Source organism: Lygodium microphyllum, chromosome 14 (genome assembly GCF_053477565.2).
Source record: "Lygodium microphyllum isolate KBCC chromosome 14, Lygodium_microphyllum_v1.1.10, whole genome shotgun sequence".
NCBI lineage: Eukaryota > Viridiplantae > Streptophyta > Polypodiopsida > Schizaeales > Lygodiaceae > Lygodium > Lygodium microphyllum.
Window position 1 is genome coordinate 7,473,167 of NC_141148.1, and position 25,701 is coordinate 7,498,867.

The window sequence follows — 25,701 nt, forward strand, 5'->3', positions numbered from 1 at the left end:
ACTAATCGTAATCTATGTAACAAACTTATTCTATGGGCTTTTCTAACATTACTAACTTATCCCTCATTTTATCGTAAGTTGCAAAAAAGTAATAACATAAAATAGAAAAACTAGGAAGTTGTAGAGTTAATAGCTTAAAAGCAATCATTTTCTTGTGTACTAAACCTGATTATCTCCATTCGGCCATCCATCATGATTATGGGGTATGACTGCAACCTCGGTTTATTGTGGAATAATTGGTCCTTCGAGTTGAATGGATTCAGGGGTAATTTTTGCTTGCGCTTCAGCTTCATGTTGAGTTCCCTTGGTAGCAACTACTTCCTCGCATTTGGGGAGCTCTCTGAGCATGACTTCCCTCAGCATCTCGATGTCTCTTGGGAGCCATGGAAGAATCTTGATGGATTTGAGCAGTGCTTCCACGTAGGTGTGGAGAGAGAGAGGCTCGGCTAATTGTAGTAGAGCTTCATCATGTCAACAACAGAGAGACTTCTATAAGGGTTGTTGTTTTAATGTGACACTCTATCCTTATTTATATAGTAATCAGGGGGGAGGGGGGTAAAGAGAGATTAACACTTGCTTTTAGCATTTTTGATGACATCATCGATGATAAAGAGAGAATGCTTGCTTTTAGTGTTTTCAATGAGATCATCGATGATGTCAAAGAGAGGAGTCCATTTTTGGAACGTAGCATGGATATGCGCCACATCGTCACGGTGGGCGTCACTCCAAGGATCACGACCAAGGCCTATATAGACCTTGGCATCTTGGCCTTGGCATACTTGGCAACGGGCTATGAAGGCTTTGTTGGCACCGTTGGCTGCACGTGAGAAGCTCTCACTAGTTTGTAGAAAAAGCTTCTTGGGAGGTCACCCATCACGGGAGTGTCGTCACTCAAGTGTACTTAACTGCCAAGTGATTATCTATTAGGCTAGTTCTTTTTGTTGTTCTATACTACAAACATAGTTTTAATAAGCTTGTCTTGGAAGGGTTTCCCAAGCCTTCCTTCCATGAACTGGCATATAATAACCTCATCAATTAACTTAAAATGTGTAATCTTTACCATTTTTTTTCAACATAAATTAATTTTTGGAATGTATATGTACATTATTTATTAAAATAAACTAAGTAATGGGACCATTACATTGTTGATCAAATGCACTATAGTTTTTACTATTTTAGCCTAAAATCCATTAGTGAGACCAACATTAGAGAGCGTACTACAAACCTTTCTTGAATGCTTCTATTCATATTCTCAACCACATTATTTTGAGCAAGATTATCAAGAGCTATCAACTCTTTCTTAGTACCACAACTAGTGCAAAAGTTTGTAAAGGCATGTGAGGTATATTCTCCACCATTATCAATTGTCAAGCATTTGACCTTCTTACCTAACTAATTCTTTGCAATGCTAAGATCTTTTAAAATGCATCCAACACATTACTCTTCTTTTACGAAGAGGATAAGGCCAAACCTTCTTTGTGGCATCTATAAAAGTAACGAAGTATGATGCTGAAAGGTGAGAAGGATCGAAGCTTGCACGCGAGCTATGGCGGGAGAGCAAGAGCAAGAAAGAGAGAGACAAGAAAATGGGAACTCCAATAGTCACAATGTGTGACCGGGCCTTCCTTTATTCAAACTGTCACTAAAAGAATAAAGAATAAAGTGACGTGACGGTGCCCGCCACCTGCAGTGTGCAGTGGCGGGTACTGTCAGTGTAGTAATACACGGGGCGGCACTGTCAGTGTAGTAATACATGGGGCGGCACGGCGGAGGTGCCTTTACCCCCAACAACCTCCCACTTAAAGGCGAATCTGCCCTAGTGAGAGAGAAAAGAAAAAGAAAAGATGTGTACAAATGTACATAGGTACAAGGGATGAGGAAAGGCGACATCTCATCCAACGCCCACCATCAATCTCCTGAGGAAGGCAAAGCGCTCAGTAGTGAGGCTCTTCATGAGTAGATCTGCAGGATTCTCGTCAGTGGAGATTTTGACAAGGTCAACAGACCTGTCCTCCACGACACCACGTATGAAGTGATACCTCACCTCAATGTGTTTCGTCTTCACATGGAAGACCGAATTCTTAGCCAACTGAATGGCACTCATAGAATCCGAATGCAGTGTAGGTGTAGCATCAATCCCAAGGTCAGCAACTAGACGGCCTAACCATATGGCCTCCTTGCAAGCCTCAGTGGCTGCAACATACTTGGCCTCAGTGGTAGACAAAGCCGTACACTTCTGAACCTTGGACATCCAAGAGACAACCCCTCCAGCGTAGGTGAATACATAGCCAGAAGTGGACTTCCTACTATCTGCATGTCCTACATAATCGGAGTCAGTGTACCCCACGACCCCTGTATCCTGGCTGCCATAGCAAATACACATATCCGCTGTGCCCTTCAGGTACCTCATGATACCCTTCACGGCATCCCAATGTCTGCTGCCAGGTGTAGCCATATAGCGTGCCACAACACCAATTGCATGCGCAATATCTGGACGAGTGGCTATCACGGCATACATCAAACTGCCCACGGCTGAAGCATAAGGGATCTTGGCCATCTCGGCCCTCTGCTCATCTGTCTGCGGACAATCGGCCTGTGATACCTTCACATAAGAAGGTAATGGACAGCCAATAGGCTTTATGTCCTGCATGCGGAAGCGCTCAAGGACTTTATGAATGTATTCCCACTGTGAGAGATACAAAAGCCCCTGATGCCTATCGCACTTAATGCACATCCCAAGTATATGTGAGGCCTGTCCCAAATCCTTCATCTCAAAGCTCTTCTTCAGCTGAGATTTAAGAGCATCTAGCTCATCATGAGCTTTCCCTGCTATCAGCATATTATCAACATAGAGTACCAAGATAAGCAAACTGCCATCACGGGCTTTCTTCGTGTAAGGACACGGATCCATAGCACTCCTGCTGTAGCCCTGTGACTGCATAAAGGCATCAAACTTATGATACCATTCCCTAGGTGCCTGCTTCAAGCCATACAAGCTCTTCTTCAACTTGCACACTAGGTGCTCCCTGCCAGGTTCTGCAAAGCCCTTAGGCTGATCCATATAGATCTCATCATGCAAGTCCCCATGTAGAAAAGCCGTCTTGACATCCATCTGATATAGATCTAAGTCAAGCTGTGCAACCAAAGCCAAGACTAAGCGCAGGGTGGTCATCTTAACCACAGGAGAGAAGACCTCATCAAAGTCCACACCATGTTCCTGCTTAAAACCCTTTGCTACCAATCTAGCCTTGTATGTCGGCTTGGGGTGTCCAAGGGTACTTTTCAACTTGTACACCCACTTGCATGGCAAAGCCTTCTTGCCGTTAGGCAAGGCAACCAAATCCCAAGTCTCATTCTTATGCAGGGAGTCTATCTCAGACTGCATAGCCCTCTCCCAGGAGTGACTGTCACCCCTGCGCATAGCCTCATCATAAGTGAAAGGCTCTCCTACATCTGTAACCAAAACATAATGCATCGAGGGCTGAAATCTGTCAGGTGGACGTCTGTCTCTAGCAGACCGTCTCACCGCAGGCTCTGCTGCCTGTCTAACTGCCTGTCCAACACCCTGGCCCTGTGGAGGAACTGCTGCAGGCTGTACTACTGGCTGTGCTGGAGCTCTAGGCTCCTCCTGAAAGATCACTCTGCGGATCTCAACCACCTTCTCAGGCTGCCTGTGCATCTTGTCTTCATGGAAGACGACATCATGGCTGCGTACTATTTTCCGCGCCTGCGGATCCCATAGGTGATAGCCCATCTCTCATGACTCACCATAGCCAAGGAATATGCATTTAATGCTCTTTGGATCCAATTTTCTCCTCTTGTCCTTGGGCACATGGCAGAATGCCTCACATCCAAAGACACGGAGATGCGCATAAGAGGGTGGCTTACCAGCCCAAACTTCCTCTGCAACCTGGAAATCCAATCCATTGGAAGGCGATCAGTTTATGACATGCATTGCCGTACTAACTACCTCAGCCCAAAAACTCTGGGGTAGGCCTGCATGGCTAAGCATAGAGTGCACACGCTCCTGAATAGTCCTGTTCATGCGCTCAGCCAAACCATTCTGGGGTGGGGTGTAAGGGGCGGTCAACTGACGCTTAATACCCCTGTCATCACAAAATTGCTCAAAAGCATGCGAGACATATTCTCCCCCATTATCTGTCCTAAGGCATTTCAGCCTATACCCAGTCTGGTTCTCAACAAGAGCAAGCCATCTCTGAAAAACTGCCAAGACATCGGACATCTGCTTTATGGGATAAGCCCACACTTTCCTAGAAAAATCATCAATGAAGGTAACGAAGTACTTCGCGCCACCCATAGACATGCAAGGCATAGGCCCACAAACATCGGAATGCACCAATTCCAAGGGCTCACTCATGCGTGGCCTACCCGATTTCTTATGCGTAGACCTATTCTGCTTACCATAAAGACAATGATCACACGAGTCAAAACATGCATAATCCAAAGGCGGAAGATACTGCAAACTAGATAACATTTTCATTCCCTTCAAAGACATGTGCCCTAAACAAGCATGCCAAAGTGATACATGTGGGATAGAACCCACTTCCAAAACATAGTCAACTGAGGACCCAGATACAACAAGAGGATAGAGGCTGCCAGACTTGGCGCCTCTAGCAAGCACAAGTCTGCCACGAGTAATCTTCCAGGCAGAATCCCCAAAACATACATGAAATCCTACATCATCCAACTGTCCTGCAGACATAAGACCGCGCGTAAGCGCAGGTACATGATGTACATCCCTAAGCAAAAATGAACTGCCAGTGGAAAACTGCAACTGAATATCACCCATGCCCACAATGTCAAGAGACCTGTCATCTCCAAGTCTAACTAAACCAGATATAGTGCGGTAAGAGTGGAACCACTCATGGTAAGGCGTCACATGGAAGGATGCTCCGGAATCCAATAACCAGCACTGTGCATACATACTAGATGTCTCAGTCAAGTGTGAAGCATCAGAAGAACTAGCTGCAAGTATAAACTCATCACCACCATCGGACTCCTCAGTCTGCGTGACATTAATTTCCTCAATCTTGATGTTGGACTTCGTAGGTACTATGCTGCGATCAGAGGACTTCTCCTGCACTTTATCTTTCCCCTTATCCTTGCGCTTCTCATAATTAGATGTTGATGTCGATCTTGCAACCTGCCTCCTTCAGTGATGCAAAGGATCTTCGTAGTTCACTAAGTGCATATGGCTCTGATACCATATCAAGAAATGACAACCAAAGGGACAATAAGTTTTGCATGGAGAACACAGAGTGTGTAAACAAACACTAAAAAGAGAATAGAAGAGAAACTCACATGAAAAAGATGAAATAACAAAGTGAATCTGATACAAGTGTGCCATAGCATGAAGGATGCCCTAGATTAGGGAGACTGTTGAAGAAGCCTTTGAATTTCAAACATAGGAATGAAGAGGTATCACCTGGAGTAGGGAGACTACTGCAGAAGCCTTTGAATTTGCAAACATAGGGAGGAAGAGTGGTTGATGAAGGTGACCTCATGGACAACCCAAACACAAAGGCTGGATGCTACCAAGGACTGGTGCACGGTTGCTAGATGATGGAGGAGGTCTAGAAGCTACGGTGAAGAGCCTTTGATGATGGAAACACTAGCCTTGATGTGATGCCAAATGGTGGAGTAGTTTCCAGATACTGCAAATGCAAACTTCTGTAGTAGCTAAGAAAGATGACACTTGATGATGGAGGAAGGCGCCAAGTGGAGGAGAACCAAACGCAAGATCAAGGAGCTCTAGGGGACGCTAACACCAAGTTGGAGAAAGAGCACCAACCAAGGAGGGAGCCACTTCCACCTAAACATAGTCCATGTGTGATGGAGGCTAGCACTTGGTAGCAACAAGTGGGGATGGTAGAAGTGGAGAGAGAAGAAGGTTTAATGAGCAGAAGTGGGTGTGGTAGTTAAGAATAAATGGGAGGTTCTATATATATAGGCACAAACAGTCTCAAGTCTCACCCATAAATTCTATCGTATGACTCTTGACACTCTCAGAAGATCCTAAACAATCTTTTTGGGGGTGGAAATTGAAACTAAGAGTGGGAATGAAGAAGGGAAACTATACGGAATGATGTGGTTTCTCAACACCAAGATGTACTTTGCCCAACCCCCGATGATTCAAAATCCATTGCAAGAATTATTTGTAGGTAAATTTGAATGGGAATACATTGGTAATTACTTTAGATTGATCTTGGAAAAGGAAAATCCAAATAAGGCAATGAAGGATACTTTGTTAAAAACAAGCTAGATTCAATCTCTCAATTTTGGAGAAAAATATTACTTGTTTTATAACTACAAAGATGACTAATGGATTATGATTGCATGTTTCAAATGAGCTATTATAAACTCCATTTGAATCTTTATTTTGAAATATATTCAAGTTTTCTTGTCTAACACTACAATAGAGAATACCCAGGTCAACTAGACAAGGGTCATCATTTTCATATGTTTCACTATGATGGACAACACTCACGGCATCTAGAAAAGGGTCACTATTTTAGCCCATATCTCATTCTTGAGATTATTATATTTCTTTAAAATATATTCTAAGGCTTGTTTTCAACCACAATTAATCTATTTATTGGTGGAATATTAAGAGAGTTATTGACACATAATGAGGATTTTCAGTCATGTTATGCAAAGCCTAATCCCACAAGTGAAGCCAAGGATCGAGACTTGGAAGGTATCTAGAAGAGCGCCTCCAATGGGAAAGGCGGTCCCTATAATGTACCAAATGTACAACATCATGTGGCTAAAACAAATACTTCAAAGGATGTACCTCAAGAATCTTATGACTATCTCCAACTTTCTCTTGATTTAAGGAATATGAATATGGGTGTTCATCAAGTCAAACAAAACTATGGAATCCAAGTTTGACTAGTAACTTGAGTGGAAAGTTGTCTACTATTTAGCCCACAAATGTCCATACTCCTATGAGGAAATCACATCTACCTATGTGATTGAAGAACCTTCCAAATTTAGACATACGGATTTGCAAATTCATCCACATTCAAAGGTTGCTATGAGGGATAGACCTCATAGCTAACTTCCAAAGTTAGATATACAAACTAGCAAATGCATCCACATTCAAAGACTATTATGAGGGGTAGACCTCAATTTTCTCAAAAGAATCAAGAGAACCCTAAAGATTCTCAACCCCTTACTAGAGAAAAACTAGAGCCCCATGGGTGTGAACACCCTTATGGGAATAATTTTTATGGGCAACACTCATTTGGAAAGCCTTATGACAGTGGATAGCATTCTTATGACAGACAATATAAAGACAAGATCCTCGTCATTACCAACCTCAATGGAGATAATCCTTCACCAATTGATCTAGAGGAATAGATCAACAAATTGAATATGTATTTCACCCTCTACCCTAGGAATGGCAAGGCAAAGATTTGTTATGCAACCCTACACTTCAAAGGGTATGCCCACACATGGTGGAGGTACATGGAGAAGATCTATCATCTATTTCCAACTTTGCATGCATTCATGATTACTATGGTTGAAGTATTTATCTCTCCTATGGAAAAGGAGAAGTTGGAACATAGATGACATGTCTTGCAACCAAGAGATGCTATCATAAGAGGCTATGCAAATCTTTTTCTAAATCTATCCATAAATGTTGAGAGGATTTGAAACTTAGCCAAACTTAATGGATATATTTTTGGGTTTGATTTGCAATCTCATTGGAGGTAGAAGCTATGTAGCCTGCTACCATTCATGAGTATATCCAATTATATAATATATATGACCACCAAAACTAAAAGAGACATATGGGGTCATTTTCAGTCTAAAATAGAGGGTATTATCAGGGTTGAAAAGTGTTAAAAATGGAACTTTTGTTAATCCATGGATTAAGGAAAGGGCCAAAGAGATTTTTCCACGTGGACAAAAATATGGTATTCTTGTCTTCTCTACTTTTGAGATAGTAGAGTTCATTTTGTGGTTCTCCCCTCCTATTTAGCCAAAATCTTCAAACCCTGACAAGTTTTGGTAGTCCCAACGGCCCCTATTATCTAATAAAAGGTGAAAAAACCTCTGACAAAGACATGAAAAAGTTAAGTTAATTAAGACCATTTTGAGAATCGAGAGAATTTTCAAAGTTCTTGGTGCTCATAGTATTTTTAATATGTCTCCTTGACCTCTCTCTTTAAGTTTCTTTCTCTGCATGCTCGTTGTCTTTTACATGGTGTCCACAAGGCATCCTTCTCATTTTATAAACTCTTGTACAATGTATAGAAAGAGCGAACATGGAGAATGGGAGCCCAAAACATTTACTATAAATGATTGGGTTACAATGCTACCATCTTGCAGGGGTTCTCACAGAGTGAAAAAAACAAAACAATGGGATATCAGATATCATTGGAAGGGGTGTATCTTTGCCTTCAAAACCACGCCTCAAGGCTGGTTTGCTTGGTGCGACATGTTTACATGGCTAGAGATATGCACTTGGCTCCATGGGAATGTTTTTCCCAGCAAGCACACTCTAAGTTTGAGTTGTAAAATATACATGAGTATATAGTTTTGTTTGAAGGATATGCTAAATAATGGATTGTTGGTTGTAAATATCTTTCCATCAATAAGTTTCGAGTGGCAACCTATGGAGAGCCTTAATAGAACATTCCATGCCATTCATAAAGATTTTGTAGACATTTTTATGCTAATCAAACCACAAGTTTTTTTCATGAAAGTGGAATTTTTGTGTATTATGCACAATATGTGGTTCCTTCAAGAGCAAGCATGTATTCTTAAGGATGTAAGAGACACCTTGGAGTTTCTAGACAATGTTACTCCTAGATATAAGGTCAAGGTAAATGGAGATGTAATTGGAAAAAGAGTTGAGAGCTCTATATCATGTATGAGTTGTTTGCCTCCTAGTGTTGTGAGTTTTTGACCATAAATATGCATGTATAAATAATTTTGAATCTTCCTTTTGCTCACAAATATTGCTACTAGAAACATGGAATTATACACATTGATAAGTACTATTAAAAAAAAACATGGTATAAGCTTTGCAATGATTATGTGAATAACAAATTGTCGTTTGTGGACCAAAATGATTTCATTATATCATGAGTTATAAAATTGCAGTACAATTTAATAGGAAAGACTTGGTACAAGCTTTATAATTCTCTATGATTCTATGAACAAAAAATCACCTTTCATGGGTAAGATCAATATGACATATCATTACATTGTTGAGAGTGGAAAAAGACTGAATTTTTGATTGATTTTTGTTGTTTTTGAGGACTAAATGATTGATTATTGATGGATTTAGAGTGATGTATGGCTGATAATGGAAGTGTTTGAGAGTGTTTTGGATGATATTGATTATGTTTTGGAAGATCATAATGATTCTCAGTAGAGATATGAAGCTCTATGATGTTCTAATAGGTTTTGTTGAGGTTCTGATTGGTTCTATATACCTTCTCTATAGTTTCTGTTTTGTTCTGATTTTCTTCTGTATGAAGTATGGATTGATGATTAATGAAGATTGAGATCTTTTGAAAGCATATTGAATATTTTTTGATAGTTTGGAATGGTTTTAGTATGAGTTATGAGGTTCTGATGACCTTCTGTAACCCTTTGTAAACCTTCTACAGAGCCTATGTCTCTGCTCTGTATCTGTTATGTATCTACTCTGGTACTGTACTATACTGTTCTGTAGATCTTCTGTAAGTGTTCTGTAGAATGTATATGTAACTTTGAAATTTTTTTCTAACTTTTGGAAAGGATGAATCTAAGTTCAAAAGAGCTAAAACAAATGGAAGAAGCAACTGTTGAAGACTGAAGAGAAGACTGGAATGACAGTGACAGTAGTGAGCTATGAAGAGACACTGTAGTAGCTCTGGTGCCTCTTCACATCAAACATACCTCTTGGGAGGTGCATCCACGACCTAAGAAGGATTATTGAGAGTCATTATGAGAGTATTGTAGTGAGGAGATGATGTACTATTTTGAGTGTGCGTGTGAGAGAGAGAGAGAGAGAGAGAGAGAGAGAGAAAGCCAGAGATAGCCAATTCTATTAAAAACAATGTAACTGTATATGAGATATTGAGAGAGAAAACTATGAAGACATTGAAGATCAATACTATGTGATTGATTTCTATTAAAAAATGGTCTATTCTTTTATGTTCATTGTTCTATTGATGGATTCTATGAAGTTGTTGAAGATTATGGTTGATTCTATCAAATCCGTGGGAGATATCTACTATGATGATGCGTGAATATTTGTTGTTTTCTTTGTTTTGATAATCAAAAGAATGAAATAAAAGCTTGTTCATGTTACAAGATAGATTTTCTTGCAGTAGAATCCCCTTTTCCTTGGTGTTTCTCTTGGGGCACCATGTTTTTGGTGCATAGCTGGGGAAGCTTGCCATCAACAAGCATCAAAAGAAGCTGAAAATGAAGGAAATGGCATCGCCAAGAAGAGTTGGAGATTCTTGTTATCAAAGCCACTTTCCACAAAAAATTTATCTCACAATGGTAGAAACATATTACCATCATGATGCATGCTTTGTGTGCGGTGGACTGTTTCCTCTTCCTGTTGAAGCAGCAGAAACTTGCATCTTGGTGGAAAATTGTTTGGAAACAAACTGAAGAGCAGATCCATGGAAGATTTGGTATTCATTGAGAAGTTTCCAGACATCATCAAGTGGGAGATTGTGAAGAAGCTTCAAGAGCCGTGGTCAGTGGAGGTTCAGGAAAACAAGAAGGAAAAGAGTTGGAATTTGTTTGTGGATGCTCAACAGCAAGATACATGGGATGCTTGGTGCACTGACAATCTTCTATTTGTCCAATTAGCAACCCACTGGAAGTTGGTAGACAGAGTGATTTTCACAACATACACTGTTGAAACCCTTAGAAGCTGGCATTATTATAACGGCACAACAACAATCCTAAGAAGAATGAGCTTTGATACTTTTAGAACGGAATATCTCCCCCTTTGTAGTGGTTTGAAAGACGAATTCAGAGATGTTGAAAGGAAGGAAGTAGAAGACATATTGGCCAGAGAATCTCCCAGACATTGAAGCTCTCTCTGATTCTATTCTATTGAGTATTGAACAATTGATTGGAGCCAAGCCCTGATGAATGACGCAATCAAGAGGCAAGCATTAGAACGAGTCCAAAGGTACGTGAGAAGAGAGAAGGCAAAAATCAAAGCTGAGAACAAGCTCGCAACAGACTCCTCCTTTGACGCCCTAAAAGCACTTTTTACAGAAGTCCCCATGGCAACTCAAGGTCCCTTTCCTAGTCAGATTTGTCCTGGAAATATTGATGGCATGCCAACAAATGTAGTCCCATTGCCAGTTTTTAAGGGAGAGTATAATGAAGACCTTGATCTTCATGTAGCAGAGTTCATGGTAGCATGTGTGGCTAACAATGCTAGAACCCCTGAGCATTAGTTAGCAATATTTCCCACCACTTTTAAGGGCACAGCATTTTCGTGGTATGAGAGACAAGCAGCAGGAACTTTCGGCACATGGGACGACCTTAAGTTGGCATTCCTCACTAAATTCAAGCGTGAAGGTTTTGAAGAGCGGATACGAGAGGAGTTTATGAACCTAAGTCTATCCTCTTTAGAAAGAGTAGAAGCTTATGTCTCGCGAATGGAATCCATCCTGAAGAGATGGACTAACCATCATTTGGACAAAGGAATCCAGAAAGGAGTGTTTCTCAGAGGCCTATAACCAAAAGTTTGCAAGTTCGTGGAATTGAGAAGACCAGTCAATCTGCAAGTTGTAGTGGAAGGTGTAAGATTGTATGACGAAGTTGAAGCAAGGCTGTCAATGACTCCAGGAAGAGGAGTCTTACCTCCTCCCATGCCAGGAATGGTATACCCACCAAATGCAATCCCAGGGACAGTTCCCTACCCCTATCCCTAGATGCAAACAGTGTCGTAGTATAATGCACCTAATCCACTGTGGTCACCACAGACGACAATGCCTCAAATGATGGTTCAACCACAACAACAGTGGCCTCAAATAGTTCCTCCAATAGCGACTCAACAACAGTGGAACCCTACCAACTGGAATCAACAACCCCAAGTCTCAACAGGAGCTCTGAATCAGAACCAGAACAGAGGACCTTCTGGATCGACCCAACTAGTGTATGCAGTAATTACAGAAGCTTCCCAAAACCCTACTACAAGTACTTCAGGAGGTGAAAATCTAAAGTACTACTTATCCAACTCAGTTGCAAGTATCAAGAAAGAGCTTATGGGTGTGATTACAGAGCAGCTACAGATGCTGAAGGTGAATATTGCCAATATATCTACCCCTATGGGAGCTGGGAGAGATGTGATGCGCTCTAATACGTGGTGTGGAAAGTGTCATCAAGTGGGACATTTAGCCACTGAATGTACCCAAAAACCAACCATTCATGGTGCCTTCTGTTCCTACTGTTTGCGGAAGAACCATATAGAGGATATTTGCTCTCTGAAGAAAGAGATGCATGAACGAAGACAGAAGGATGAAAATGTAAGATCCAACTTGCTAGAATCCAAAATGACAACACAAGATATTGGACCAAAGCTTAGGGATTTTGGTCCTAATTTCGGTCCAAGGAGGTTTCCCTCTCAAAGTTATAGAGGCCGACAATCTGGTGGTGGTCAGAGATCAGAAGTGGAATATTGTAGGTGTGGAGAAAAGGGTCATATCTCTTCGAATTGTCCAAATCCTAGACAATCTGTGGATTACAAGCCCTTATGCAGTCGATGCAAAGGTGAAGGCCACACTACAAAGGACTGTCCAAGTCCAGCCCTTGTAAAGGCCAATGGCACTGATAGCCAACAGAAGGCACAAGAGCCTGCCTCCAATTTGGTAAAGTTGGAAGTTGCCGCTGTCATGCGCACCAAGAAGAAGGAACTAGTTGTTCAGAATAAAAATAATTCTCCTGCCAAGACTGTGAAGTTCAACTTGCCAACAGAGGAATAGAGCAGTATAGGACAGAACAGTGCAGTACATAGCACTGTAGTGCTACAAAGAGTCACAGAGACAGTCCTAGAGACAGGACCAGAGGCCCAGGAGATAGATGAGACAGAAGCACTTCCAGAAACAAATGAAGTGCCGATGTTGCAATTATTTAGAAGAAAAAGGAAAGATAAAAATGGGTGTAGACCCATTCCCCAGTCGGCTGGAGAAGCATGTGGATCCTATCAAAGATTATGACTTGGTCAAAGACCTAGACACTTTTAAACCAAACTTAACATTCTGACAATTATTGATGTTGTCTCCCAGTTGCCAAAAGAAATTCAAAAGCATCTTGACAAGAAGACGTGGATTTAGGATCGCTCCTTTAACATTGACCAAGACCAATAAGGCCCCGGAGCCTGTAAAGGAAGTCGATGTGGCTAATGCCTTCCTAGATCCTAGAACCCCAGAGATTAGTGTATGGATTGAAGGGTGTTTTATTTCAGATGCATTGATTGATAGAGGCTCATCACTAAACATAATGACAAATGTGACAATGAAGGACTTAGGGTTGCAAGGAATTCAACCTACAGAGTGGCTTATTAGATTGGGAGACTAAAGCTAAATTAAATCATTGGGCATCCTCCCATATATAAAAACAATCCTTGCAGGAAGAGACTATTGGCTGACATACTTGGTGGTCAAACCAAATTCTTATGGGACCTTGTACCCTATGCTGTTGGGAAGACCTTGGCTTTTTGAAGCAAGAACCAAGACGGACTGGTTCAAAGGAACCCTAACCCTAGGCAGAGGACCCAAGAAAGTGGTGTTAAAGTTGTATAGATCGCAAAAAGGCAATGGATCCACATCCATTAAAGTTATAACTGATTCCTCCAATGAGGTAACAAATGGTACATCAGGAGACGAAGAGGTTGTCAAATAGATCTTTCCTAAGAAAACACAGGCACAGTCCCTAACTGTGGGCACTGTAAGCCAACTACCAAGGGAAGCAAAGTCCTTGTCCATGGGAGAATACCTCCTGTCTCAACTAGAATTAACTTCTGAAATCACCTCTGACAGTGAAATAGAAGCATGGATGTACTGTTCTCCCTGTTACTTGACAGTTCGCAGAGACAAAGCAGAGGCAGAACAGATACAGAGCAGTAATAGATACAAAGACAGAGCAGATGTAGAATAGAGATAGAGCAGATACAAAGACAGTCACAGAGAGAGTAATAGACATAGAGCCAGAGACAGAGGCAGAAGCAGAGTCAAAAGCTATGACAGAAGCAGAAGCGGATGCAAAGGCAGAAGATCTATTCCTCTCTTACAGAGCCTCTACAGAAGTAGAGACAGAGCCTCCAGAGGAAGAGGATGAAAATGATGAGAAAGAAAATGAAGCAGGTTATGAAAGTGCAGATGAAGAATTTCCTCTGATAGCGGATGATCTTGTTGATGTCCCTACAGAGACCTCAGAGGCCAAAGATCTCAGGGTGCTGGATGGAATGACCATGGTTCCATTTGGGTTGATTAATGGACCACAAAGTATGCAGAATCTGTACAAGCAATGGATTAAAAGCATAAAAATTAAGTTCACTAGTGGCTCCTGCTGCCCTAAGTGTTCAGTCAAGAGAAAAGATGATGATGATGCTCCTTGTCAACAGAAGCCAAAGCCCTCAGAGCCACGGCCTCTAGAAGGTCCATGCTATGTGACATTCCTAGATGCATCCTCTAAAGATGAATCCCTAAGTCCAAAAGAAATTACCACTTAAACAGAAGCAAGCAAAGCTCTGATACCCTTCCAGCAACTTCAACAGACAAATGAGTCATTTGTTCAGAAAGAGGACACTGGTTCTAGTGGAACATCAGACGAGGATACTACTCTCTTGAAAGAGTCAGACCTCTATCCAAAAGTAATCTGTGGGACATTTATCCGTGAAGTGGAAGGTGAAATACAAGTAACGTTCTTGGATACTGACGGTACTGAATGTCACCTAAAAGTGGGTCTCAATCTTCCAGAAGAAGAACTAGTGATCGTGCGATACCTACTTAAAGAGAACTTAGACGTATTTGCTTGGTCATACAGAGACCTAAAGGGGATTGATCCCACAGTATGTCAACATCACATTGACCTAGAGCCTGATGCCAAACCTATAAGACAAAGACAAAGACATATGAATCCTAATTACTCTGCTCTGGTGAAGGCTGAATTATTGAAACTTCTTGAAGTAGAGTTCATTTATCCCGTGGCTAACAGTGAATGGGTTTCGCCCATTATGGTAGTACCCAAGAAGAATGGGAAACTTTGAATATGTATCGACTTCCGGAAGCTGAATTCGAAGACAAAGAAAAATCATTTCCCCATCTCTTTTACAGACCAACTATTGAACACAATGGCAGGCCATGAGCTTTATTCCCTCTTGGATGGATTCAGTGGATATAACCAAGTTCAAATCACAGAAGAGGACCAATCCAAAACAACCTTCACCACAAAATGGGGGACCTATGCCTACAGAGTGATGCCATTTGAGCTCTGTAATGCTCCTGCCACCTTCCAATGAGTAATGATGGCTGCCTTCCAGAATCATTTGCATGATTTCATTGAGGTATATCTTGATTACTTTTGTGTCTATAGTTTGATCTGTGAGGCACTAGGGACACCTAGAGCAATGTTTTGACAGATGGCAAGAGAATGGGATTTCTCTCAACCCCGACAAATGTGTCTTTGGCATCTCATCAGGAGTTCTTCTAGGCCATATTGTCTCTGCACAAGGGATTGCAGCAGACCCGGTGAAGATTGAAAAGATTGCCACTTTAACAACACCAACAAACCTCAAGCAATTGAGAGGATTTCTTGGCCATGTGGGCTACTACAGAAGATTTATTGCACATTTTGCAACCAAGGCAGCGCCTTTGCACAAGCTCCTAAGGAAATATGTGGATTTTCTTTGGACTGATGACTGTGAAGAAGCCTTTAATACCCTAAAATAGTGCCTCATCCAAGCACCTATTTTACAACCTCCTGATTGGACGAAGGAGTTCCATGTGCAAATAGATACATCCATTGAAGGGCTAGGTGATGTCCTATGTTAAAAGGGTCCTTCTAAATTAGATCAATCAATTTATTATGCAATCCGAAAGGTCACTGATAGGGAACGGAACTACATAGTGACAGAGCTTGAGTGCTTAGCAATGGTGTTTTCACTAGAGAAGTTTCGACACTATCTACTGTCAATGCATTTCAAGTTCTACGTGGATCATGAAGCCTTGTCCTTCCTGATGAACAAAGCAGATGTTAAAGGACGACTGATGAGATGGTTACTCCTCTTCCAGGAGTTTGATTTTGAAGTGGTCACTAAGCTTGGCCGTTCCCATGTCCTAGCCGATCATCTATCACAGATCCCTCAAATAGAAGAAGAGGAACAGGATGATCCAGGCCTTCCTGATGCTTTCTTGTTTTTAGTTGAAACTGTTACTCCCTAGTATGCAAACATAGCCAATCTCCTGGCAACTCAACAGTATCCTCCTCGCATCTCAATCCATGAGAAGAAAAAGCTTCTATTAGAATCAGTCCCCTACACTTTGCTAGGCGGTGCACTGTACAAGAGAGGCAAAGATGAAGTGTTGTGAAGATGTGTTGTAGGGGATGAAATTGGCATAGTATTGAAAGCATGCCATGATGAACCATGTGGTGGACACTTCGGAGGAGAAGCGACAACCAGGAAGCCTCTGTTAGCAGGATATTGGTGGCTGACCCTCCACAAGGATGCATATGACTATTGTAAGAGATGTAATGCTTGTCAGCGAATGGGGAAACCCACCAAAACAAGTGCCATGTCACTGCAACCTATTCTTCCCCTAAAGACATTCAAGAAGTGGGGGATTGATTTTGTGGGTCCCATTGATCCACCCACAAGACAGAAGCAGAACAAATACATTTTAGTATGTACAGATTATGTCACAAAATGGTGTGAAGCTAAAGCTCTGAAGCGGGACGATGGTAATAGCGTAGCCCTGTTCATGTACGAGAATATTATCACCCATTTTGGCAGTCCCCTCGAGTTGGTAAGTGACAGAGGTACTCATTTCCTTAACAAAATCATGGAGGAGCTGACGGAATTGTATAAGATTCGCCATCACAAGTCCATTCCCTATTACCCCAGAGCCAAGGACCAAGTTGAAGTCACCAATCGCATCCTTTGCTCGATTCTGACAAGAATAATTGCCACACATTGTCACGACTGGGACGATTAACTTACAAAGACCCTCTGGGCATATAGAACTTCATATAAGGCAGCTAGAGGGCAGACCCCTTTCCAGTTAGTGTATGGTACAGAAGCCATCTTCCCTATTGAACTAGAATTTCCCTCTTTGCGAGTGGCAGTTAAAGAATGCTTGGGAGATGATGAGTCACTGCAATGCTATCTCCTGCACTTGGAATGCTTGGATGAGATACGACGGATGGCCCTACAGTGCATGGAAACTACTCAAGCACGACGCAAGGCCTATCATGACAATTTCATCAAGCACAAGGAGTTCAAAGAAGGTGATCTTGTCCTAGCCTATGATTCATGATTTGGTAAGTTTCCTGGAAAGCTTCAACAATGGTGGATGGGCCCATATAAGGTACTTGCTGTCAATCCTAACGGCTCTGTTCAGGAGAACCTTGATGCCTCTAATGATCCTTTTCTGATCAATGGCTATCGTCTGAAAAAGTACTTCCCTCCCTGGGGATCTTGACAATCACAATCGATTTACCCTTTCCCTTTTGGGCATCGTATTGTCCTTCTCGTCGTGCTTCTGATAGCCCTTATGATTCTCCTCATGAGGCGGTCCCGTTCTGCTAACCCCTCGTAGAAACATCTCAACTCGACCTTGTTCTCTTCTCGTCTGATCCAACAATAGTGGCGAGGTTGGTCCTAACCTATGTTATTTCTACCATTCCATTTCTTCACCAAAAAAAAAGAAAAAAAACAAAAACAAAAACAAACAAAAATAAAAACAAAAACAAACAAACTATTATGGGAGAAAAGGAAGAAATTCCCTATCATAACAGGCCACTTTCCAAGAAAAGGTGGACACACCCTTGGGCGGGAAGCTCATTGTAGAAAAGGTGGTAATGCCCCGCAGTTCAGGATAGCTGACTCATCACCAGCAGAACCTTTTCAACAAGTAATTTAAAGCCACCTCCCTTGGTGCACCATCTCTACCATATCAGTCTGTCTACCCTTCTTAATAGACAACTTTTCTTACAAATCATTGAAGTATGAGATTTGTTGGCTACCTCCCTGGGTACACCTTGTATTCAAGATCCTGATGACAACAACAGCCGACATGATCTTCATCACCAACCCCTTGTCAAGATTGTGGGAGGAAGGAAGGAGTCTCACTTGTAGCTTTCTTGCTTGCACAATGGGGGAATACACACAGAGGTGGAGGCTGAAAACAGTTTTCCTCTTCTTAGTTGTGTAAGCCAAAAGAACTCTCATACAAAGAAATAGAAGAACCCTATATATGAGTCTCAAACCAAACTCAACTAACTAAGGTGGCATACTAACTGAGCCACAAACTAGAGTAGATAAGGATAGCTGTCATGTAGCTATTATTCATGGGTGGTGTACCAACCGCGTCTGCAACTGACAAGTCGGTGACATAAATACACAACGGTCACCCTGGTGTATCACGAGTGGAGCTCGATATCTCAACACTCCTCCTCGAGCTCAATCCCAATTCCTGCACACCAAGCAGGTCTCTGAACTTGCACAGCTTCTCTGTGCCCAATGCCTTCGTAAATATGTCAGCTACCTCATCCTCTGTGCTGACATAAACTAGATCAATAACACCTAGTAAAACCCTCTCTCGCACATAGTGATAATGCACCTCAATGTGCTTTGTTCTAGCATGATAGACTGGGTTATTTGCCAAGTGTATACTACTCATGTTGTCACAATAAATGACAACTGGCCCATCTGTAGACTTATGCATATCATAAAGTAGCTTATGCAACCAAGCTACCTCACATGCAGCCATTGCTGCACCCCTGTACTCAGCCTCTGTGCTCGACAAGGCAACTGTAGGCTATTTCTTACTGCTCCAAGTGACTGCAGCACTCCCAAAAGAAAACACATATCCACTGGTAGATCGTCTATCAGAAATACTACCTACCCAATCAGCATCAGTGTATCCACGCAATTGTATCTGAACCCCAGTCTCATAAAATAGTCCATACTACAATGTGGACTTCACATACCTGAGTATGCGTCTAGCCGCATCCAAATGTGGTTTCCTTGGAGCTTGCATAAACTGAATTACCAATCCAACATCATAGCTCAAATCTGGCCTGGTAATAGTCATATAAATCAAACTTCCTACTATGCGTCTGTATATAGTAGGGTCTTCTAGAATCTCACCTGCATCTGTGCTCAGCTTCACATTCTACTCCAAAGGAACTGAAATAGGCTTACAGCCTCTCATCCCATATTTGGACAGCATGTCCAATCCATACTGCCTCTGCAAGAGCTGTATCCCACTTGGTGATCTAATCACCTCAATGCCCAAGAAATAACGCAGCTCTCCCAAATCCTTCATCTCAAACTTCTGCTTCAATAGCATTTTCACATGAAGGATATCTTCATCACTGTCACCTGTCATAATCAAATCATCAACATAAATGACAAGTAGCATAATACATTTCTCTGTTTTTCTCACATAAAGTGAGAAATCTGCCTTGGAAATCTGAAAGCCAATAGTGACAAGATACTGTCATATCTTATCAGACCATGCTCTAGGTGCTTGCTTCAAGCCATACAAGGCTTTCTTCAACCTACAAACAAATTTAGGATAAACAGCATGCACATAACCTGGTGGCTGCTCCATATAGACCTCTTCTTGCAAATCACCATGCAAGAAAGCATTCTTTACATCCATCTGATGCAAAGACCATCCCTTTGATGCAGCCATAGCAATGACTGCTCTTATGGTTGCCATCCTTGCAACCAGACTAAATGTTTCTTCATAGTCAATGCCATATGTTTGTGCATACCCCTTGACTACTAATCTTGCCTTGTATCTGTTCACAGAACCATCTGCATTATGCTTCACCTTATAAACCCACTTACAGCCAATTGCATTTTTACCTTTAGGCAAAGGTACCAATTCCCATGTAGCATTTGCTTCCAAGGCATCCATTTCTTCATCCATGGCTTTCTCCCATTTTTCTTTTCCCACGGCTTGCTCAAAAGAAGTGGGTTCTGGTTCTTGTATCACTTTGACCATATATGCATAGTGAATGGCTGTAAATCCATCATATTTCAGCCTATCCACAGGATACCTAGCTCTCGTAGACCTGCGCAAAATAGGTTCACTCCCAGGTGCTCTCAAAACATCCCTGGTCTTCCTTACTCCAGGTGTAACAATAGAAGGAATACCCAACTCATCATCAATGCTCTGTTCTGAGCCATTGGATTCACCATCCACATAAGAGTGACCTGCATTCACATCAAACATGGGCTGATCAACCTTCTCTTTTCCTTTTTGTGATACTTGCATACCACTATCTGCATTGCTTTGAGAAGATTCTCCTGATCTCAATCTGCCTGTCCATGGCGAAGAATGTGAACCACTGCTAGAAGACGCTCCAGGTCCACTAATATTTTGTGACTGCTACTGTGAATTCTGTGCAGCATTACCATTTTGTGCATCTATATCATCAATCACATTTACTGGTTTATACCAGCTACTCATCTCATCAAAAACAACATCTCTGCTCACTGTAAACTTACGAGTAGAAGGGTTATAGCATCTATACCCTTTTTTGCTGCAGAGAGTAGCCAATAAAGATGCACTTCTCAGCTTTTGGATCCAACTTGGATCTCAACTCATCTGGCACATGTACATAGGCAATGCAACCAAAAATTTTCAAATGAGAAATATCTGGTTTCCTACCAGTATACCTCTCCTCTGGAGTCATCCCATGTATTGCTGCAGTGGAAGTCGTGTTCATTATGTAGACTGCTGTAGCAACTACCTCAGCTCAATAAAAATCTGGCAGGTCTTTTTCATTGAGCATGGCACAAGATACCTCTCCAATATGCCTGTTTTTCCTTTCTGCAATTCCATTTTGTTGTGGGGTATGACTGCATGAATATTGCTGCTTTATGCCATGCTCCTGCAGGGACCTTGCAAACTCATTTGAGAGGTACTCTCCCCCTCCATCTGACCTTAGGCATTTTATTTGTAGGCCTGTTTCTTTTTCAACCATAGCTTTAAGGATTTTGAAATGCCCAAAAACTTCACTTTTCTTTTTCATAAAATACACCCAAACTTTTCTGCTATAGTCATCAATAAAAGTGACAAAATAATACCAGCCTCCAAGAGATGCAGCTTTAGTAGTCCACACATCAGAGTGGATTAATTCCAATGGCTTCTCACTCTGTTGAACATGTCTAGGAAATGGTTTCCTTGCCTGTTTTCCAAACTGACAGGCTTCACATACCTTATGCATTTCTGCAACCTTGAATTTAGGTAAACCTGCAATATTTTGGGCCTGCATTGATTTAAGTCGTTGCACATTAACATGACCAATGCATTTATGCCAAATATCAATATCTGCAACTACACCGGTCCCATGTGCAAACATTGCTGCACTCAATTCAGACATGTCTGCATCCAATGTAAACATTCTGCCCTTCTTCTTTCCTTTTGCTATCAAGCGACCTTTATTTTTCATATCCTCAACAAAGCATCCATGAGGATTAAATCTGACCTGCAAGCCCTGCTCAACCATTTGACCAACAGAAACTAGATTCTTGGTGATATTCGGGACATGAAATACATTGGACAGGTATTTATTTTTCCCATCCTGCATAGATAAAGGAATTTTTCCAATCTGCACAATAGGATGTGCAATATCATCACCAGTCTTCACAAATCCTGCTTTTTCCACTTTCATTGCATCCTCCATCCATTCTGCATGTCATGTGGTTTGATGCACCTGAATCAGCATACCATACATCATTGCTTTCTTCTGCACTTGTCACAGAATTGTTCATGTGCTGCACCATAAACAAATGCTCATTTCTATCATCACCCTGTCTACTAGAAGATGCATAATTCCCTTGTTGCAGTTTTCCATTCATGATGTCATTCTGCTTTTTATAGCAGTCTTTAGCCATATGACCCATTTTACCACAGTAGTAGCATTCAACATCACTGTTTGCATTTTGGCCTCTTTGCCATCCACCACGACCTCTTTGGCTCCCCCTGCCTCTAGAGTTACTACGTCCTCCTCCATAGGACTGGTTTTCTTGAGTTTGTTGCATATTCTGATTTCTACCACGACCTCCAAATCGGCCTCCTCTACCTCTGCCTCTACCTCTTCCAGCATTTGAGTAGAAGACAGCTTCTTTTGAAGTTCCTCCTGAAGAAAATGCACCACCATTTCTCTGCTCCTCAAAAATTAGAAGAGCAATCAACTCCTCAAAATCAGGAAATCTTTCACGGACGAAAATGGATGTTCGAAACTGTGCATAATCCTTTCCTAGACCATTCAAGGTCACAGAAACTAAATCATCATCTTCCACTGGCGACCCAATGGAAGTAAGTGCATCTGCAATCTTCTTCGCCTTCATGTGGTAGTCATTGATGCTCATATTTTCTCTTTGCACATTGTGCAACTCTTGCTTGAGCTGCATTTTCCTGGCTTGCGTATTTGTGCTATACATTTTTGACAAAGTATCCCATGCCTCCTTTGGCGTACTTGCATCCTGAATATGCACAATCATAGAGTCTGAAATATTGATAGACAGCCAGTACATAACTTTCCTAGCTCTCTCATGCCATGCTTTGAATGCCTGCATTTGTTGTTGATTGGGAACATCAGGAAGAACTAGTTCTTCTTCATTTCCTGCAACAAATTCCCAATATCCTTTTCCCATAAGGAAATTCGTCATTCTAAACTTCCATGCTTGGAAGTTGTTCTTGTCAAGCTTTTCAGTGACAATCTGTGAAAGAGAATCAAATGCCATTACAGAACACTGCAAAAAATTTTGTCACTGCAAAAAACACAGCTTCACCCTCACAAGGGAAAATCTGCAAAAATGGCGAAAGTGGTATTTGACCACACAGTCACTTCCTAGTGACGATTTTGCATAAACAGGAACCAATGATGATTCTGTAACTCCCAACGTCTCTGCACACAAGCATACGATGCAATTTCTGTGGTAACTGTTCACCGACCTGTAGAACAGTGGTCGCACAGCATAAAACAGGGCCTTTTCCTGAGTGCATGCAGAAAACTTCCGCCTCCAAAACAGGCCCCGAAATGGCCTCAAATCAAAAAAACAAGGTCGCCGAGGGCTAAAGCGCTCGCCCTCAGCATATACTGCCCTCTTGCTTCACCGCGATGGGTGTCTCAACCTGAGACAATGCACTCCTGCACTTTCCGGCTATGCTACTTGCTGCATAGATCTGCTCCCAAAACAGAAAATGAAAGCAACACTGCTCCTCTTACCAGAACACCGCGAGCTTGGCTTGCTTTCTTGAGCTCCTTACCACGAACAAGGCTCTGATACCATGTCAAGATTGTGGGAGAGAAGGAAGGAGTCTCACTTGTAGCTTTCTTGCTTGCACAATGGGGGAATACACACAAAGATGGAGGCTGAAAATAGTTTTCCTCTTCTTAGTTGTGTAAGCCAAAAGAACTCTCATACAAAGAAATAGAAGAACCCTATATATGGGTCTCAAACCAAACTCAACTAACTAAGGTGGCATACTAACTGAGCCACGAACTAGAGTAGATAAGGATAGCTGTCATGTAGCTATTATTCATGGGCGATGTACCAACCGCGTCTGCAACTGACAAGTCGGTGACATAAATACACAATGGTCACCCTGGTGTATCACGAGTGGAGCTCGATATCTCAAAACCCCTTGAGTGATGCGAGCTTTCATCCTAACAGGATGGGGATGTGCGTATGGGCTGCCTTCTGTATCTATCAGAGCGTGAGACAAAGGGTGGGGTGAGTGACCAATCTTTCCCTTCAAATTAAATGAGAGGTGAGATGTGTGAACGGAGTTTTGCACACACGGGATGGACCTCTCAATGCACAATGCACGATTTGTTCCTGCGCACTGCACCATAAGGCTCCATGGCCTCCCTTCTTGCATTGCATACCGACACAGAGGGTGGGATACACAGTTGCACCATCAAAGCACACAAGGCATACAACCTCTGTACAAGTGACAGTGAGAATTACATCAATGGGGTTCAGGAATGGGCTACCCTCTATATCTATTAACAAAGCGTACGACAGAGGGTTGGCTGAGTGTGACTAGTATTTCTTCAATCAATTATTGAGAGGTGAGGATTGAGGGACGTTATGACCATTGGAGTCAGATACGTTTCTATTTCCCTCTACACCCATAGGCTAGGTCTCTGCCATCAGCACAGGACACGTCACTCTGTTCTGTACACTACACTACAAGGCTCCCTGGCCTTTCTGCTTGCACCTATGCCACACGGGGTTGGACGCACTGATGCACCATTAATTGTGCACCCTGGCATACTCTCTCTGCACCATTCGCTTGTCAATTCCTAAACCGGGTGTGAGCTTTGGGTTTTCATCATTATTTCCTCGAGAGATGTTAGTAATGGGGCAAGTGACTATTCTTTCAATCCATTTGCGTGATCGTAAGTGAGTGCAATATCCCTTGTCACCATCGACGACTTTCGTGCGATTCCTTCAACCAGCTACCTCCCTGGGAGCTGCCGCATGGTCCTTGCCATGAAGGATGTATGCTGTGAAGACACCTAAATACCTCTTGCAGCCAACAATGATACAAGAGGCAACCTCGATAGTCGACATTCCTCCTCGGCAATATGGGCCAAGTTTTTCTAACCCTACTCCTTCTGTTTCTCAGTGATGGTCATGTCTTAAGTGTGGGGATGTTCGTGGTTGGTCTAATGTGTGGTACTATGTCCTTGATGTTCAGTTTACCCTTCCTACTAAGGTTTTAAGTATGGGGATGCGTCCCTACACGTCTATGTTGCATACCCCCATGCATATACCCTGCTATGATCATACATCTCTGCCATGACTTCATTTTACCCTGATGGGGTCCCTTACCTACCCTCCTCTCTACTTTCCCCCCTCCCTTGGGGTCGTTCCTTCTTTATTTATTTTTGTCCTTTGTTTTTACGCTCTTTCATATGAACGTATCCTACGTTCACTAAGACTCACATCCAACCTTGCAGCCGTGTTTGTCCCTTCGAATTGCCCATTTTTCCTTTTTACCAACCCCTGTCTCGACAAATGGTTTTCAAGTTATTAGTTTTGAAGTAATTCCCGTAAATTGGATGGTTTTCCATGTGAATGCATCCTTATTGTTTCGGAACCTTGATTTGATGTGCTAGCCCTATCCTACCCAATTCTCTTGACATTTTTCATTTTTACTCCCTATCATTCTGATACACGATTGGTCCGTTATTATTTTTTGCAAGTTTTTGGGTCTTTTTCGTGTCCATTTTTCACATTTTTCCATGTGAACATGCTCTATTTGGTCCGTTAATATTTTTTGCAGGTTTTCGGGCCTTTTTCGTGTCCATTTTTCACATTTTTCCATGTGAACATGCCCTATTTGCACTGGAATTCCAGTTTCATTTGATAGCCGTGTCCTACCAGCCTTTCCCCCACTTTTTCCTTTTTCCTCCCCCTCTTCTGACTGCCGGATTTTTAGTTATTAAATT